Here is a 17,941-nt window from a genome sequence, read left to right on the forward strand (position 1 = left end):
TTCTCCAGGCTAAAGTTCAGTGGTCCCAAGGACTTTTTTGACTTGTCCAATTAACTGCACCCATTCTAAAAGGTGGTGCCCGGAACTGAACTTGACATTGTAAATCTATATGTTCTGATTGGTGCTGAATGGAGTAGATATTTTTGGACATTATTTTTCTCTCAGTGATGCAGAAAATCATATTCACTTTTCTGGCTGCCACATCACATGATTAACTCATATTTAGCTTGCAGACCAATGAAAATCTTTTTTTGCACAGAAACAACTGTTTAGCCATAGTTCCCTACATACTGCATTTGTATAATGGGTTGTTCTCTCTGGTTCCCAAAGAGTTTAGTACCAGCCTCATGGCCTTCACCATTGTCCCTTATAGTAACAGTCTTCAGCATGCATGCTGATGTTCCCTCAGACAGTCTGGCCTCCCAATTAATCAACTTCCTCAGCTCCAAGTGACCCTTCTCTTTCACTCCACTTCACCTGTTCACGAGCGTGGTCACATGTTTGATTCTACCATCACCTAGAAATGCTCTCCATCTTTGAAGAAGAACTCTGAATGTCCTGTCTCTGAGCATAACCTCCTGTCATTTCATCTCTCCTGGGCCTCATTCCTCCTTAGCCCATACTGTTCTTTACTGATTTCCACCCGTCACTGCTGTAGTAGACTGCTTCATTTTTCCTCTCATCACAGTAAATAACTAGCTTACCCTTGAATCCCTTGCAATTTTGACCTATTTTCACTCATGATTTGTTGAAATCTTACCTTTGTTTCCCATTGTCCCACACTTCTTTCCTACTTACGTATTCCTGAACCAGTGTTGGAAGAAAACACACAGCTGGACTGAGTCTGCTACAGTTTTATGTTGTAGATCTCATTGTAGCAAGGCAATACTTTTATTCTTATATATGTTGAGATATTACACAGAGAGGCCGTTTCAAACTTCCTCTTCTCCCCTCAAGCCTCCCAGACCATCACCCTGTGCAGAGCACCTCACCTCATACTTGACATACTGTGAGCTCCTCTTCCTGTTCTGTGACTCAAAACCCCATGATAGTATCCCCCATTCTGTCTTCCTTTACTCCATGCTATGATAAAGAAGTCAGCCCCTCCAGTTGGTCCTCTGCTCTGGCATATTGTTGCTCAGCGTAGGTCTTTCCCAACATACTGGCTCATTCCCTGCTGTCTGTAAACATGCCATCGTCTCCCTTATCCTTAGAGGTTTTCATTTGACCCTACCATCCCCTCCTTCCATTCACAACCAAACTCTGACAGAATACACTCAATCCTCATTGTGTCCACTTCCTCTACTCGTGTTTGTCAAGCCATTGCTTTCTGACTTTTGACCTCACCAGACAATGGAAACTTTTCTCATCAAAGATACTGGTAATCTCTTAATTGTCAAATGCAGTGACCTTTGCTTAGTCCTTACCCTTCTTAACCTCTCTGCAGTACTTTATACCATGTTAGAGCTGGAAGGGACTGCGGAAACCAGTTAGTCCAACTTTGGAGGAAACTAAGGCCCAGGGAAGTTAAGCAGCTTGCCCAAAGTCAGACAGCTGATGACTGACCACCTTCTGATTTTGTGAATTCTTCCCTCTCTGCATTTCATGACATTGCTGTCTGTTGGTTCCCATCTTTTCCTGGACTGTCTTTGCTACCCCACCTCCTAACTTTGGGTGTGTTCCAGGTCTGTGTTCAGGCACTCGCTCTCTCAGCAATTTGATCAGCTTCCATAGGCCCCACTATGATCTCTTTGCAGATGACTCCCGGATCTGTATGTTCCGACCCTAGCCTCTCCTCTGATTTCCAGGCCTGTATTACTAACTGTTGGACATTTTCAACTGGATGTCCCCAGATACCTCAAAGTCATTATCTTTTCTAAACCTACTCCTCTCTCAAGGGTACAACCAACCTTCTAGTCTCCTACGTTTTCAGACTCAGAGTCACGATTGACTCTTCATTCTCCCTCACTCTGGCCCTCCTCCACGTTCACTCAGTTGCCAAGACTTGTCACTTTGACCTATGCAACATGTCTTACACTCCTCCCTTTCTCTGCTGCCATCACCCTTGTTTTAGAATCTTGTTACCTTCACCTGAACTGTTGCCATAGTCTGCCTGCCTCGAGCTTCAATCCGTTCTTCAGACAGTTCTCAAAGTGATAGCCTAAAATCCAGTTCTGATCGTGTCACACACCCCTTCTCACTCAAAGAGTTCTCCCTTTACCACTAGGGTAAATTACAGATGTTTTTGTTGGCATTCAAAGCCTTTCACAGTGTGGCTCTTGTGTACCTTTTTATTCTTACTACACATTACACCCCTCCCCCCCTGCAGTTTCATCTAAACTGGCCCATTTGATGTTCCTCAATGCAGGACCTTTAATATTCCATCTTGTTATCTCTTAGAAGCCCTGACTGCCTTGAAAATCCAGGTTAACAGTCACATTCTGCATTAGATCTTTCCTGATTCCCTCATCAGCTCTTAGTGTTTCCCCTACCACCACTGAAAATATCTCATATTTTGTATATATTTTACATTTATTTATATATGTACGTATTGTTTCCCTAAGAAGGATGTAAGTTCCTTGAGGGAGAAGAAATATTTCATTTTTGTCTTTATAAGCTGCAACACATGCCCAGTTCCTGACACCTAGTAGGTGCTTAATAAATGCTAGTTAACGGATTCTTTTATCTTTGCATTAATTCAAATCACTAGTTAATATTCAATGACATAGGACCCAAAAGAAATCCATGGTGTAATTCCTTAGCAGCCTCTCTTTATTTTGACCCATTAATGACTCCATGTTGGTCTAGTGTCATTCAAACAGTACTAAAATGTCTAGTTTACAGCTCTCCATCTTGTCTGAGGATAGCATGTTTAACTGAATGTTAGAGACATTTCCATGTTCTGCCAAGTCTAATAAACCCATAAAAAAAGGAAATGTTGTTCTGCCATGAACTCTTCTTAATGAATCCATGTTGACTTCCAGTAATCACCATTTTCCTTTCTAAGGGTTCATAAACCAACTCTTTTATGCTATGTCCTTGTAATTTTGCCAGGAATTGAAGTCAGGCTTCCTGGCCTTTAGGTACCATATTCTATTCACTTACCTTTTTGTCTCTCACTTCTCCTGGTCACTGTGATTTTTTGGAGATCAGTGTTCTCAGCATTCCTACCTGCCAGTTCTTTCAGGAACCCTGGAGTTTTCATTCCTCCAAGTCCTGTGACTGAAGCTAGTTGAGAGCAGCTGAGGTGCACTCATCACCTATTCACTTACCTTAATTTCGTCCTTTTTTTTTTTTTTTATCTATTCTTGACCGTCTGAAGAACATTTTTCTTGTCAGTTAAAATGAAAGCATGGTGAGTTGAATCATTACGCTTTCTGTCCATTATCCTGAACCTGTTTCTCTTGAGCAGTAAAGGTCTTATACCTTCTTTAAACTGTCTGTCTCTCTTGTCCCAGTAGCTTTTTCTTCTTGGCCTTTGCATTTTCTCACCCATTTTAACTTGTTCAGAGCTTCAGCATTATTGCTGTTTTTTTTTTAACAGGACCATGTCACATTTTGAGATTCAACTTTGATTACATGCTTTTGTTTGCATTCTCTGTACATGTCTCTTAAAAAACCCAAGTTGTTGGAGGAGTTCCTTGTACATCCACATCAGACCCTTTGGACAGCTACATTTCTCTTCCACATTTGCAGTAGTTTGTTTTTGTCACTGGAACCCTGTTCCTTCCAGCTTCCTGTCTCCCATGGAATGACTTCTGTTATTTTAGATTATGTGTATACACATACACAAGTATATGTGTGTAGACATGTACATATACACTTACATGCATATACATGCACACAGATTTACATACATATACCTACACGTATACACACATCCACATACATACAAACATACATACATACACAAAATTTCTCTTAACCTTTTGAAATCCCATTCCAAATTCTGGGAAATATGCCATTCTAAACCCAATTTTACTTTCTCCCTTACTAATTGTAAGATAGAGTGGTTGGGCCTTTCTCCCCAAGATTCCCATCATTTCTACTTAAACAACTAATCTCACATTTGTTCAGAATCAGGTCCAAAATAGAAAAAAGCACCCCTTGTTGCTTCCTCAGCCTTTTGAAAAATTGAACTTACAATTAAGGCACCTCAATAATTTATCAGCTTCCCTGCTTTTGGGCAAAGATAGAACTCCCACAAGTGCTTATGTAGTTGCAATCCTCATTTACTTCTGGATCATTCCACCATGTCAGGCTATTTCCTCTGCTCGTTTTCTGTTTCCTCCTCTTGTCCAGATCATTTATAAGTATATCCTGATGACAGTATCATTGCTCTTTCTTAATAATACTTACCAAAATTCTTTCCACCATGCTTCCTCTTAATTTTTCTGGGTTTTCTCACATGAGCATTCCATAATGCCACAACACTTTTTGTCTTTTTTTTCCCCTTTTTCATTAAGGCATACTCTTTTTTCCCAATTCAGTAAGCATTTATTAAGTACCTACTAGGGACAGATCACTCTAATAAGCATTGTAGGGATAGAAAAACAAAATGAAAAGCAATCCTGACTCCCCTGAAGCTTACACTTTTACTGAATAGCTGCCGTGTTCCATACTTAGAAATCATTTGCCTTCCTTGCATTAGGATTTTTGATTCATCTTCTTATTTACCCATGTTCTGGGGACTTTTTTCAGATACATCTCTGAGGACATAGGCTACGTTAATTGTTTAACGTTATTGTATTGTAGTCTCATTGTCCAAAAGTTCTGTGATAATGTACATAAATCTTTAAATATCATTTATGTTACATCATCATTGATACAGACTTTTCAACAAAAACAGGAAGTTACTGATCAGCTTTTGGCAATTTAAAATTAGCTTTCTTAAGGAGGGATTCTTTACAAAGCAGATAAAATTTCTGAAAAAAAAATTTACAAATGGAGAGAGTTGAGGAGTAAAGGTTTCATTAAAGTTAGTACTTGAGACTTTCTAAATGGCTTTGTGTTTTAAAGGAGCTGACTGAGAAAGGACTGGTTTTAGTGTGGTTGACTGGGAAAGCGTCTGAAATGTGATTAGGTGTCCTAGTTATACTTTCCAATTTTATAGGCTTTGGCTTAAGAAAAAAAAAATCCGCTAGCTGGGTTAGCAAATGTTTTTGCCATCCTTTGTTTGGTTAATAGTATATTTGTTTCAGTTCTTATGCTGGAAAAACATACCAGATGTTGAACTCTAATAAGTTTTATCACTTACCCAACGAGAATGTTTCTTTCAAGGGTTGTGGTACAGTGGGTGGAACACTGTGTTGGAGTCAGAATCTTCATCACGAAGACTTACCTTTGTGAGTTCAAATCTGGCCTCGGACACTTGTTTGCTGTGTGACTCTGGACAAGCCACTTACTTTAACCCTGTCTGTCTCAGTTTCTCATCTGAAAACTGAGCTGGAGATGGCAAACTATTCCAGGATCTTTGCCACAGAGTCAAACATGACTAAAAACAACTGAAGATGTAGCTGTAGATTTGAATAACCAAGAATTTTTTGTTTTGTCTTAATCTGTTTTTTTAAGATGTGGCATCATCATCATCATCATCATAACAGCATTTAACTAAGTGCTTCAAGCACTTTCTGTATATTATCTCATTTGATCCTCACAACAATCCTGTGAAGTAGGTGCTGTTATCATCCTGGTTATACAGAGGAGGAAACTGAGGCAGAAGTTAAGTGACTTCCCTATTAACACAGTGTTTGAGTCAGAATTTAAACATAGGCCCAGTTGTTTCCAAGTATACCCTTTGCCACCTAGTGGCCTGCATTTAATCCAATAAAGTTTTATAAAATGTTTTATAAAATTAAAACTTGCATAGTAGACTCAGCCTCTGTAGATAGTTGGGATTAAGATTTTGGATAAGGTTATTGTTACAATCTAATACACTCTCAAAACACTCATAGATATCCAAAAAAAGACTTGTGTCCTCATTTGATATAGGTATTCTCTCCAAAGAGGACAAAGGATCACCAACATATAACTCAATAAAGCTTGCTAACTTGGACTCTGTCCATTTGTTCTCCTTCCATTTTCTTTTGAAATTGTCTCAATTATAATTTTTTTTGCCAGCAAGATATTTGCTGATATCTTGGCTAAGATCTTCTCATTTATTTCATGATAAATTCACATCTCTAATCAGGTTAGCTGTACTCATGTAGTAGAACCATTTGAAACATCAGCCCCTGCATCTCTCTACCTTGAAAGTCCTTTTCTAAGTAGTAGCAGGAAGAATTGTGTTTCTGGGGTAAAGTTCCTTCCCAGTTTCATTGGTAAGATTCCCTTATTAGGGACTATTAAGTGAGTATTCTTCTGAGTCTAACTCCAGGTATGGGTAGCAAGAAAGGCGATATGAGCCTCCAGTCCATGATACCAGTAAGCTGATGAGATGCTGGTATGAACTGCATAAGGTGATCTCAAGGGAAGGGTGGGAGAGCCGCTGTTCAGCATGGGTTGAGGTGGGATTCTCCTGACTCAGTTTCCCCACTGACACCTGGTAGACTTTAAGCCTGACTGAATGCAAGTAGATAATCTAATCCTGCCTGGAATTGACATGAAGTTGGGGAGATATTGTATCCCTGCAATATCCCTACTCTTGGTGGCAACTTCCTATAGTGAAAAGGTTTGTAAGCTTAATACCAAATCTATTCCATTGTAGATTATTTGTAGGGTAACATCCGAGGTTGTCTAAAATTAAGCTATTAGGCATAGGGCTTTAGACCAACAACAATAAGTTAGGGTCCTTTGATTCTTAGTAATACTGTGGAGACAATTAGGTCAAGAGCTTGTGAAATTAGCAACATAAATATTATTTGTGTCTCAGTTAATGTTTAAAAAAAAAAATTTCTTTTGTGGTCCATATTATAAATGCTTTAAAAAGATGTATCACCTGACCAAAAGTTTGAATTGCTTTATCTGTTATAAACTGTGTTAAAAATTTAAAAAAAAAGATTCCCTTATTAATATAAAAGCCACTGCTCTTCTCATGAGAGGGGAAGGGATAGTCAAACATTGTTTTTGGCTTTGTGTAGAGGTTCTTGATTAAAATGAGAAAATACCCAGGTTAAAAACTGAGTTTGAGCAGAAATGTTTTATCAGTGTTTGATAGTCTATTTGTGTATTTGCTAAACATCTTCTGAAATTAGGGCACTTGACTTGGGTATGGAGGTTATCTTTTGTGTTAACTTACTTTAATCACCTCAGCTTTTTTTTTCATCTTTTCGACATTTGCAATGAGCCTGGCGTAGACAGTGATTTCCAACTGCCCTTTTGTCTTGAAGTATTTTAATGTATTATAAAATTTTGACTAGATGGTGACTGGTTCTTTTTGGGTTTCCTTTTTCATCTTTTTGACATTTACCATGAGGCTGGCATAGACACTGATTTCCCACTGCCCAAATTTTGCCTTAAGGTATTTGTAGTGAATTACAAATTTTTGACCAGGTGGTGGGTTTGGTTCCTGTTACCTTGGATGGTCTTATATTATTTTCAGAGGTGAGCTCAGTGCCTACAAATAGTTACTGATGAAACTGAAATATGTTTATGGGACCAAAGCCCATCACTTTCCATACCACCTGACTTTTCACATTGAAGGGGAAGGGGGTGGGCACATGGTAAAAGAGATAATTTAAGAGTTAGAATTTAACTGTCTAGCCAGGATATTCCTACAAATCATTTTTCCAAAACTTCATTCTTCATGAATAAGCTAATGCTTTTCATTGCAAGAAGAATACCAGTTCCTGAAGTCTTTGAAAGAATAGGGTCCTTGTGTAAGATGAATCTATTTCCTAATCTTTGAGACAGAATGCAGAAAACTTTCTTTTAAGGTAACTGAATGTGTTTCTGAGCATGGTGACACACATGCTCCAGTGAACTTCTTAAGCTATGGCTAGACTGCTCTGCCTTCTCACCTCTGCCTTTCTGAAACTCCAGCCTTCTTCTGCAAGAGGGCCCTTCCCAATCTCCTCTAGCAGCTGCTGATGTCTGCCTTCTCAGAGGACCATGTTACTTACTCTAGGTAAGTAATACAGGAACTTCCTCTGACCTGCTAAACCAAGAAGCCCCCAAGAAGTTCAAAACTACTGAGTCACCTTGTCAGAGCAAAACCACCCGTAATGGACCAACACCTCTTTGCTGCTGGGGGCAGTTTGATGTAAGCTAGCTGCCAGTTCCCCAGGAGTCTCCCTCCCTCCACTAATGTGAATTACTGCATTCTCTGCATGGAACCAAACTCCACCCAAGATGCCAGTGAACTATACCCTCTGTGCACCTTCCTTGGTCATTTTGGGATTATCTTTCCTCAAGGAAGCTTGCTCGATTTAGCCTTTTATGGTATTATGACCTGCCTAAATTTTCATCAAGATGCTGTGTAAATACATGCTTTGTTTCCTCCCCTTTGTAACCTAAGCTCATTGAAGGCAAAGGTGTCTTTTTTTTTTTAATTTATATCTCCAACACTTAGTTCTAGCCCTTAATAAATATTTTCATATTGGTTGATTGACTCTGCAGAAATAAGGAAGGGAATTCATGGTAAAATTGAGTTCTGTTTTGAAGACATTAAGTTTGAAAAGACCTCTGGTACATCCAATAGGCAGTCAAGGCTGAATGTATAGATCTTGGTGTCATCTGCCTAGACAGCTGGTACCTGATAAAGTCACCAAATGAGAGAGTGTGGTAGGAGAGGAAAAGAATGCCCAGGACAAAGCCCTGGAGTATACACACAGGTAGTGAGTGTGACACAGTACCCAGCAAAGGAGAGACAGAAGGAGCCACTGAGGGAACCCAGAGAGAGCAGGGTCTCAGAAACCTAGAGGAGACAGTCCTCAGGAGGAGAAGGATGCTTGGCAGTGTCAGCTATTGCAGAGACCTCTAGCATGAGGAAGTAGAATTGGATGCAAAAACTGGAAAACTACTATTCAGGCATTTCTAGAGAGGATTCTGCTTTAGACCATTGGAATCAATGGTCTGCTAGGCTCCTCCTAACTGTGATTTTCTGTGTGAGATCCCATTAACCTTTAGAAAACAGAGCTCCTTAACCTCTGTTTGCTAGATTCCTTTGTCAATGTGGTGAAGTCTGTGGACCTATACCAGAATTGCATTTTTAAATATATAAAATAAAATATATAGATTACACAGGAAATACCCTTTCATTCAGTACAACCAAATCATATGGAAATAGTTAGCAAAATCTTTTTTTTTTAACAAGTTCACAGATTGAGGGTTAAGAATCTTATTTCTTGAAGTACATTTTGAAATCTTGTTTTTAGTTTCACAATAATAGGACCAGAATTTTGCGATGGAATTTTGTTCAGTGGCATTCAGTCTGCTACTGGCATAGAATTTTGTAAGAATAAAATTTTAGAGCAGAAGTGAGCCATACAGATTATATAGCCTAGTCCCTTTGTTGGATGAACCAGAAAACTATAACCACAGAAGTGAGAAATGATTTGCCCAAGGTCACTAGTTAAAGTTACCCAGGGAATTGGTATTATCCAAAACAAATTTTCTTAAGGTGTGTAACCAGGAAAGGAAGACCCTCTACTGTCAGTCTGAAGACAGCTAGAGAATTCGTAGACACTAGGGTAGCGGCCATACTCTTATTTAATGTAGTGATCTCTTGTTCTCAAAGAAGACCAGGGGGGATGTCTTGACTTGCATGTGAATTGGACTTAAGTGAGGCAGAACTGCACACTCTCCAGTCTCTCTCTCTCACCTCGAGAGTCACAGAAGTCTCTCAAGTGCAGTGTAGTTACACAGACACTTTTGAATGAAAAAGCATTTCTTAAGAGCACACTAACATTACATGAGGGTGCAGATAGGAGCAAATGAGAGGGGTAGACATGATACCTAAAGGGGCCTGGATCACTCTCATTTGGTGTTACCAATACCACACTCTTCCATTGAAATATTTAGGATAATAATTTCAGCCACATGCCAAGAAAGATAGATATTCTTGAGCCGACAATTTTTGCCCTGCTTCTAGTGAGAAGTATGGTCCAGTTGAAACAAGGCCTGGATGCCAGATGTCCCATCAGTGAATATGGGAAATCCCGGACAGGATGTGACTGATCCCTAGTGGCAATAATTGCCACCTGTTTCTTTCTCTGTGCTGCTTGTGAATAAGCTTGCCTTGATCCTTTTTTGAATAAGCTATTATTTCACAGGGGGAAAAAGTGAGGGTTTTACCGCCTTTATTGGTGAATGAAAATCAAACATATCGCATTTCATAAAATGATCCTTTCTTTATGGCTGAGAAGGTGAATTACATAGGTGATTTTCAAAACCTGTCTGTTGGAAGTGAGTAGGGGGAGCAGGGTAGGGAGTTGGGCAGTGGGGCATTCTCAACAAGTGACCTCAACCTGGCTTCTAGGTTTACACATGTAATAATTTAAGGGAGGTTCCCCCTTCTCCCCATGTGTATTTATAATGTACAGCATTTTTTTCAAAAGCCTTTTCAGAGTAAGGTGGAAAAATATCTGTACAAAAATGAAGGTCATTTTAAAAATATATGATTATAAATCTAAGTAATGCTACATTATGGGGGGAAAATTGAGATGAATAGTTTCACCAGGGCCTTACTTCTTTGTCTCATTGTGGTAAGGTGGATACCCTAGATTCTCAAAGATTATGCCAAAACCTTACTCCCCTCAGAGATGATAAACCAGATTCTGAAAGGCATTCTTCATTTCTTAACCTGGGGATTCATGAACTTAGACGGGGAAAACACTGCATGTATATTTTCACAAATCTCTAACTGAAATTCAGCATTTCCTTCAATTATTTAAACACATTGTTTTGAGAAAGAATCCATGGGCTTTGCTAGATTGAGAGAGAGGGATCTATCGCACAAACAAAAAAAAATGGGTGAGAAGTTCTCATTTGGAAGATTTAGGTGACTATAGAATAGTAGTTTTCTTGGGCCTTATGTAGGATTTATATTCCACTTATCTCCAAATATGATTTGAGACAATTAACTATAATTATTAACAAAATGTTTGTTTTTTTCACATCCTGACACAGTTAAGTTCCCATTTAGGATAAGTATCTCTAACATGTTTGTAGAAAAGGGTTAATAAAACACATAATAATAAACAACAATAAATTAATATTAGTCTATTATGATAGAATTATTATCATTATATATCATTTTATATAGTTATATGGTAATAAACATAAAGCAATGAAACAGCCTCTAGGTTTTAAAAGAAGCCCACCTGTTTAGCCACTATTTCATTTTTAATCCTTTTCACCTTTTTGGAGTTATGACTTTAATTTTTTTCACCCAATATTCCATTTCTCCAGGAGAAATATTGTTCTTCGTCACTTTCCTTACCCTCAGGTTCAGTGTAGGAGAGTGAGCTGGGCATTACTAGATTCAAAAACAGGAAATCTTGATTCAGATGTTGATTCAAGTTCTTCCACATATTTGCTGTTCAACCATAAGGAGCTCAGCCCTCTGTGGCCTCAAGTTTCTTCAGAAAATAGAGCTAAGAACGCTTTCACAATTCACCTCATAGGGTATCAAACAAGATAATGTATGCAAAGTGCTTTGTCATCATCACAAACTACAGGTGGAATCCTGAGGGTTCTACAGTATCATTAATATATCGTAATTTGACTCTTCCTCGTCAATCCTTGCCGTATCAGTCCAGTTACCTGAGATACAGGTTGTTACTGTGAAATTAATTCCCATACATTAGGGTGTGTTTAGGGAAGACGAGGACTTCTGGGGTGATGCCCTTTTCAGGACACTTTTGGTATTCACCTGTTCCACGTAACTGACCTGTGGCTCCAAGAAGTGACCACACCCCAGTAAACCATTTCGGCAGACTGGCTAAACCAGGTCGAAGGTAACTGAGGGGTCTCAAACCCACTGGTGAGTCAAGGGGGTGTCTACCACAAGACATCCCCTGGCAGAGTGGGCAGATGAGAACAATTTGTTCCAACGGCCATGAAGGCAGCTGAAGCAGGCACTGTAGAGGGCTTAGAGCTTTGTTAAACACCGAAGATACCAGGGTCATCCACTGCACCTTGATCCATCGCCAGTCATCTGGATTCTGTCCTGCCACTGAACTATGATGACTCTGGAGGAGAGAGTAAGACTGACAGCTTCATTCAATTCCATCTCACTTAAATCCAGTTTATGCACAAATCAAAAGACATCACCCATATCACTATCTCAAGTCCTGTGGCGACAGGTGATGAGGCAGCAGGTGTGGATACACTGGGAGCTGTAGTCACAATCCTGCACACAGGCAGCCCAGGCCATAGGGTCATCTTCTCACTGGAAACAGCAGTGGGATTTGGCAGCCTCCTGGGTGTCTAAACAACCCTTTAAGGATCACATTGCTCAGGTGTGAGGAAGGGTCTAGAAAAGATGCCCTAAAATTTGTCTGCCTACCTAGTCCTGGCCTGATTATCACGGTAGGTGGGGAATCCCACTCTGCAGTCAAAACCAAAAAAACAATGTACTAAAACGTCTGCAAAGAAGATAACACTCACCATTGGCACATGGAGTATGTGCGCACTTATAGACAACACAAAGTCCAGTAGACATGAAAAATGAACACCTCTTATGGAAGAGAAGCCAGCAGGTATCACATCCAAAAAGCGGCCCTGAGTGAAGCAAAGCTGGCAAATGAAGGCCAGCTTACTGAGGTTGGAGCTGGATATACATTTTTCTGGAGTGGATGCAGTGAAGGGGAGTGCCATGAAGCTGCCATAGGTTTTGCAATCAAAACTAATCTAGTCAATAAGCTTGTATGCCTGCCAAAAGGAGTGAATGACAAGCTCATGACATTGTGATTGCCACTTGCAGGAAAGTGTCACACCATCGTCATCAGTGCCTATGTTCCCACCATGACAAACCCTGTTGAAGTCAAAGGAAAATTTTATGAAGACCTGGAGACCATTATCATCAAAGTGCCAAAAGCAGACAAGCTTATAATTCTGGGTGACTTTAATGCTAGAGTAGGCTCAAACTACCAGACTTGGCAAGGAGTCCTAATGAGAAGTGGAGTTGGAAACAGCAACAGCAGTGGTCACTTAACACTGAAGACTTGTGCATCTCATGACGTTCTCATCACTAGCATTGTCTTCCATTTACCTAAACACAACAAAACTTGGTGGATGCACCCTCATAGCAAACACTGGCATTTAATAGACTATGTGATTGTAAGGAGAAGAGATAGCAGGATGTGAGAGTGATGAAGGTATTGTGTGCACAGAGTGCTGGACTGATCATAGACTCTCCATTTTAGCTCTCCAAGCTAAATATTTGCATTCAACAAAATCATCATCCCCAAGGCAAAATGACTACCAGAAGAATTAATGTCAACAAATGAGAGCTCTTCTCTGAGTGGGACGTAACAGTTCATTGCTAACATGGAGGGAAAGTTGAGCCAACAAATAGTGCAGCATAAAAAGAGTGGGCAGCTTTCAAAGATTTGGTGTACAGCACTTCATTTACTCATCTGGGTCAGAATACTTGCAAACATCAAGACTGATTTGATGAAAATGATGTGAAAATTCAGATGCTGCTAAATGAAAAATGAGAACTCCGCAGGATTTACCAGCAGGATAGTTCATCCATCTCTAAGAAGGCAGCATTTAATTCCATCAAAAGTGGATGGAGCCTTTTCCGGTTCTTGGCTTCCAAGATGACCAAGAAGAAAAGGAACAACGGACGCGCCAAGAAGGGCCGCGGCCACGTGCAGCCCATCCGCTGCACCAACTGCGCCCGCTGCGTGCCCAAGGACAAGGCCATCAAGAAGTTCGTTATCCGCAACATCGTGGAAGCCGCGGCCGTCAGGGACATCTCCGAGGCCAGCGTCTTCGACTCCTATGTGTTGCCCAAGCTGTATGTGAAGCTACATTACTGTGTGAGCTGCGCGATCCACAGCAAGGTAGTGAGGAATCGCTCTCGGGAGGCACGAAAGGATCGGACACCCCCACCCCGATTCAGACCCGCGGGTGCTGCCCCCAGACCCCCTCCAAAGCCCATGTAAAGAACTATCTGCCCATCAACATTCCTGAACCAGTCAGAGGAAAATAAAATGGTTGGTCTATCTTAAAAAAAAAAAAAAAAGTGGATGGAGCATCCACAAGCAAAGCTTAGAGAGATGCAGGATTCCTGGCTCAGTAAGAAGGCAGATGAAATTCAGTTTTATGCTGATAGTAACAATCCAAAGTGTTTTATGAGCCCTGAAGGCTATTTATGGGCCAAAGACCAATTATATATCTCAACTACTCAGTGCTGATGGAGCCACATTGATTAGTGATGAGGACACAATCATAGAGAGATGAGCTGAACACTTCCATAGTGTTCACAACAGACCATTATCAATCAATGCTGAGACCACTGATCATTTACTTCAGGTTGAAGTCCATTGCTCCTTAGCTGAACTTCCAACTGAAGAAGAGGTTTTGAGGGCCATTATGATCCTTTCATGTGGCAGAGCACTTGGTACTGATTCTATTACAGCTGAGATTTAGGTAGGGGGATCATTGCTCATACAAAAACTGACTGAAATTTTCCAGGTTATGTGGCAAGAAGACGTTATCCCCCAGGAGTTTAAGGATCCCTCCATGGTGCATCTCTGTAAAGGTAAAGGAAATAGATTGTCCTGCAACAATCACAGGGTGATCTCTCTCTTAGTCATTGCTGGCAAAATTCTTGCCAGAGTCCTCCTTACTAGGCTGATCCTTCACCTGGAAGGTGGTCATCTACCTGAGAGCCAGTGTGGCTTCAGAAAGGGCTGAGGATCAGTTGATATGGTGTTTGCTGCCCAAAAATTCCAGGAGAAATTCCAGGAGCAGAGCAGAAGTCTGTATATAACATTTGTAGATCTGACCAAGGCCTTTGATTCTGTCTGTCAGTCATGGGGGCTTATGGAAAATTATGTCAAAATTGGGTTGCTCTGAGAAGTTCATCCACATTATTTGTCAGTTTCATGAGGGTCCTCTTGCCCTGGTTTTGGATAATGGACAATGCTCTTGTGCATTCCCAGTCACCACTGGAGTGAAACAGGGTTATGTGCTTGCTCCCATGCTTTTTAGCATGATATTTTCAGCCATGTTGTCAATGCTTTCAATGAGGATGAACAAGGCATCAAGATCAGCTACTGCACTGATGGTAAATTCTTCAACTTGAAAGCCTTACAAACTTCCAAGCCACAGCTAAAGTGGAAGGAGTGTTGGTGCATGATTTTGTGTTTGCAGATGATTGTGCACTCAATGCAGCCTCTGAAGCTGAGATGCAACAAAGTTTGGATCAATTCTCTGCTGCCTGTGCTAATTTTGATCTTACAATTAACACACACACACACACAAGTGATAGGTGCTCCATCAGCCACCACTACACCATCTCTCCATGGAGCCATTGATTACGGTAAATGGAGAAGTTTTGAATGCTGTGGATAAGTTCACTTACCTTGGTAGTGTATTTTCCAGAGATGTACACATTGATAATGAGATTGATATATGCATTGCCAGAACTAGCTCAGTGTTTGGGAAACACCAAAGAAAAATATCTGAGAGAAGAAGTATTATTAGACTGACTACCAGACTGAAGGTCTGCAGAGCCGCTGTGCTAATCACATTGTTGAATGCCTCTGAAACTTGGACAGTATACCAGTGCCATGCCAGGAAACAGAATTGCTTTTATTTGAATTTTCTTAGGAAAATTCTGAAGATCACCCAGCAGGATAAGGTACTAGACACTGAAGTCTTTACTTGAATTAAATTGCCAAGCATTCAAACTCTGTTTCAGGGACTGCAACTCTGATGGGCTGGTAATGTTGTTCAAAGGCAAAACATACACTTGCCTAAAAGACTATTTTATGGAGAACTGAGGCAGGGCAAGTATTCCCATGGTGGTCAGAAGAAGCAATACAAGGACACTCTCCAGGTCTCTCTTAAGATCTTTGGAATTGATCGTGTGACATGGAAGACACTGGCACAGGACCACTCAGCATGACGTGCCTGCATCAGAAAAGGTGCTGTGCTCTGTGAGCAAAGCAGAATTGAGACAGCACAAAGGGAAATGCAGAATGCACAAGTTTAGAGAACCAGCCCCAAATGTTCACATAGACTATTTGTGCCTGACCTATGGTAGAGTATTCTGAGCTCGTATTAGCCTGAAACTTGACTAGCATAGTGATGTCACTTTGATCCTCTTCAAAAATGAAAGGCGACAACCACTTCCCCTACTAGAAAATTATTTGTTTAATGTCTTATTTTTGCAGAACTGAATGTGGCTTGAGATGGCATGTACCTGTACCTTGAAACACTTGAGTTTTTAAAAAAGTTTAATGTAGCTGTCAAACCTACTGGTGATAGCTCTCTGTTGCCTGGACCATCCTTGTCCAAATCATTTGATGACTCAGCATTTTGAGACCACAAATACTCCCTCAAAAAAAAAAAATTCTTCCTATCTGTTGTTTCTTTCTTTCTGTATGGCTCAAATATTTAACAGTAAGCCTACGTCATCCAGCGCAAAACCTCTTTACCCACAATGTTATAGATTTTTATAGAAATTAAAAGTATGTCACTAAGGGAAAAAAACATAGGAAAGAGAATTCAATTAAACATTTATTTAGCAACTACAATATCCAGTGCACAGTTTCTAGCACGTTTACTTTAATGGGCTTTCTTGTTTGATTTGGTGGGGTTTTTTTTCTTTTGGAGTATGTTCTAGGTTTGTTTTGTTGGGTTTTCCCTGTCATGGTTGGTGATTGATTTCTGCTTTCACTTGGAAAAATGTTCAGAAAAAGTTCTCTTTCGATATAACCCTCAAATACCACTTCTCTAATCTGTAGAAGTGTCAGATTTTCAGAACCCTGTTCAAAATAATTGAGCTGATTTTTGGAAATGAAACTTATTGTAAGCTACACAGTTTACACTTGATTTTTATTATGGAAGCGTGTTCCTAACGTGTTTCTACAAGTATAGTGAGAACCACGGCTATTCACAACCCACATTTTGATCTTTTCCCCCTTGTGTGTGGGTAGCAGCAGTACAATGGTGCTTTATAATGAATTGGGTCTCCTTTGGCATGAGGAAGTACTGACATTCTCCTCACCAAGCCAGAGCTCAGATTTGTCACAAACCCTAGGGGAAGTGCAGTAATCTTGTAAAATGCAGCAGGATGGCAGAGGGAGAGTTGTGTTCCCCCTGGAGCACTAGAAAACCAGTACAGAAAAGTATCATACCCACAATCTTGCCTCATCCTCCCCATCACAGAGGACAGCTACAAAGCCATTTTTGGTAAGGTAGCAACCCATACCTACGTTACCTTCAACCCCCATCCCATCTTTTTTCTATGTGAAGGCAAACACAACTCATTAAGTGAGATGAAAAGAGGCAGTTTGCCATAGTGGAAAGGAAAAGCTTGCTGGACTTGGAGTCAGGAGAGACTTGGGTTTGAATCTTTCCAAACCTTACTACCTTTGTGACAAATCAGCAAGTCACTGTAATCTCTCTGGGCCTTAGTTGCCTCATCTTTAAAGTAAGGATATTATTATCTGTGGCTCTCTAACACTGACTACATTATTGTGAGGATCAAAAGATATATTCTACAGTAAACACTTTCTAAGCCTTAAAACACTAAATGCCAGCTATTATTAAAAATTAATGAACACACAGGCCAAGTCTTCCCATTCTTTTTGCTGCATGATGGAAGATCAAGTCTATATATATATAGTGAAGGCAAGTAGAGAACGATTACGCTCTGAAAATTCTGTTTCGTACTGTAGAATATCATATGACAGTAAAGTACAAAGATGTGCATATCTTTTATTTTTGAAGCTAATTTGTGTATTCTTCTCGGTTTCATAGGATCTTAGATTTAGTGCTTAGAGAAGCCAGTGGGGTCCAGATTCCTCACTTTCCAGAT

At 40.2% G+C, this 17,941-nt stretch overlaps 1 protein-coding gene and 1 pseudogene across 8 annotated transcripts in view; both read left to right on the forward strand.

The window, feature by feature from the left end:
• Positions 1-17,941, forward strand: part of PALM2AKAP2 (PALM2 and AKAP2 fusion) — a 536,456-nt gene that overhangs the window by 496,898 nt on the left and 21,617 nt on the right. The gene's annotated exons all lie outside the window — the stretch shown is intronic.
• On the forward strand, positions 12,517-14,103 carry LOC140530992 (small ribosomal subunit protein eS26 pseudogene; annotated as a pseudogene).

The sequence above is a fragment of the Notamacropus eugenii genome, chromosome 3, assembly GCF_028372415.1.
Source record: "Notamacropus eugenii isolate mMacEug1 chromosome 3, mMacEug1.pri_v2, whole genome shotgun sequence".
In the NCBI taxonomy this organism is placed as follows: Eukaryota; Metazoa; Chordata; class Mammalia; order Diprotodontia; family Macropodidae; genus Notamacropus; species Notamacropus eugenii.